Genomic DNA, 2,623 nt, shown 5'->3' with positions numbered 1-2,623 from the left:
GGAACTAAATGTAAACGTGATAAACGTGATATTTACAGGCTCCCGCTATACGGCGTACTCGAGCGTTGCGATCGCGAATACTTTTATGACTTTTATTATTTTTATGCTAGTGAGAACCAAAACGATATGGAAATGAATGAGGGAAAACTGGATCCTACCACGTGATTCCCGGCCAATAAAAATGTAGCGTTAAACGTTTAACGCAACCTTGTTGGAAGTCGCATAAGAAGTANAAAAAAAAAAAAAAAAAAAAAAAAAAAAAAAAAAAAGCATTGAATTATTTTAAAAATACTCAATTAAAAATAAAGATAAAAAACGCGAAAAGATAAAAAATTTTAATTTTTTGCCTTGGAAATGTTTGCAACATACATAATAACTAGTTTAGCGTAATTTTAATACACTTTCCATAGGTGCAAATATTTATTCTTTAAACCAAAATTTCATTTCATATTCCTTATTTCATTTTAAATACAGTAAAAGCTTGATATATCCAGATTCATATTGTGAGAAGTCGGATATTATGATACCTACAAAACATTCATATTTAAGATACAAAAATTCTAGAGCCGATATGGCTTATATGATAAGTGATTTCACTTCCTATTGATGATTAGTGATTTATGATAAGTGATTTCTCTTCCTATTGATGAGACTCGGATTCGAATTTCCATGCTAATTCGTAAACTGCTCTCTGTTTGCTCTGACAACAGTTACAATAACTCAAGTGGATACAATACCTCAAGTTACAGTAAGATACAATACCTCAAGTGGAAGAGGTATCATGTCGTGTTTGCGCATGATCTTGCCCTCATGCTAACCATGGAGTATTTTCATGTTTTTTTCTACTAATGTAAAGCAAATGTGAGCTTGTTTCAATTTTGTTTTCCTCCATGAAAGTGAATTTGTCGTAAGACTTAACCAAGGATTTCCTTTGTTTTGTAAGTTCGGTTCAAATTTGCAAAACTACGGCAAAAAATCATCAGCATGAATTAATACCAGAACTAATATAAAGTAAATACTTTAAGTGCAGAGATGCCAACTGCTCCGGACAGGCCAAAATTATTAAAATAAACGGTATTTAACTACAACTAAATCTTGCAAATATTTGACTAGTTTTGCTCGTTTTTTAAAAGGTATAAGAAAGACGTAACTGCTATAAAGTGGTGAATTATGTAAGCCTACGAATTATTTAGAAATAGTGGTGGATAAAAATTCTACTAAATTGAATTTATAAAACCAAGAATCACAATTGATAAACTACCACTTTAAACTATTTATGTGCTGTCCGGAGCAAGTTGGTATTTCTGTAAAATTTTCCAATAAATTTAATTTTAATAAATTTTTTGTTATTATTTGTTTACTTATATTTGGTAAAATGTAATTTTTTTTAATTATTTGGCAAGAATTTTGTATGAAATGAAAAAGAAACAATCCACATATTAGAATTAATTTTTTTTTTTTTAAAATGTACATTGCAAAGTTTATTCCCCTTGTCTTTCTTCTACATTAGTAGATTGACGATTAATACATATTCAACTTAATATGCTTTGAAACTTAAAAAAAAAAGCATTGAATTAAAAATACTCAATTAAAAATAAAGATAATAAAAAACGCAAAAAGTTAAAAATTGTAATTTTTTTTCCTTGGAAATTTTTGCAACATGCATAATAAATAGTTTAGCGTAATTTTAATGCACTTTCCATAGGTGCAAATATTTATTCTTTAAACCAAAATTTCATTTCATATTCTTTATTTCATTTTAAATACAGTAAAAGCTTGATATATCCAGATTCCAAAAAAAAAGAAAAAAAGAATCATGAGAAGAAATTTTTAAAAGTCTATCTTAATTTATTTACAATATATGTTAAAATCGATAGCCCTGATTGAAATAATAATTTTTTTTTTGTCCGTGAAATTACACTATGAAATTACATTATAATAATTAGGATAAAAGAAAATCGAACTTGACAATTTAAAAGGCATAAGCATTTCGAAGTTTATACAAAATAGGGCACGATATCTTTAGATAATTTATGTGGTTGCAAAAAATGTACTTATAACTTTATTTGCAAAAATGATCTATTAAGTGAAATTGAATTTAACACCGAAATGATTCAGAAGCTAATCGATGCATAAAAAAACAACTTTTTCACTTCATATTGTTTTTTAACTGTTTCGTTAAATGTACGTGAAATTTCAAATTTTTATTATCGACTAATTTTTATGTTATACGAGTAATCTTTAAGTTATTATTTTCTGAAAGAGTTTTGACTGCGACAACAATTTCACTTTATTTCGGAAATAATTTTTAAGCTTACAATGTTTGGTAAATTGCACCATACAGTACAAGATACATCGATAACATAAAAAAATACAATTGAAATTTACATTAAAATGAATCTGCACATTAAGGTATCAAAACTAGTGATTCTGGCTTCTTAGAAACAGACTTGAAAAAAATTAAGTGAAAAAAAGTTTTAAGTATAAAACCCGTTTCAACTTAACTATTTTGAATTAACTTTTTTGAGCCCCCTTATCGGAGGAGACTTGACCCCCTGTCAGGCAAAGTCAGAGACCCTGCTTGATATCTCATTGTCATATATCTCAGCTATTTCAGTAACAT

The sequence above is a fragment of the Parasteatoda tepidariorum genome, chromosome 10, assembly GCF_043381705.1.
Source record: "Parasteatoda tepidariorum isolate YZ-2023 chromosome 10, CAS_Ptep_4.0, whole genome shotgun sequence".
NCBI classification, from domain to species: Eukaryota; Metazoa; Arthropoda; class Arachnida; order Araneae; family Theridiidae; genus Parasteatoda; species Parasteatoda tepidariorum.
Note: the sequence above shows the minus strand (reverse complement) of the source record.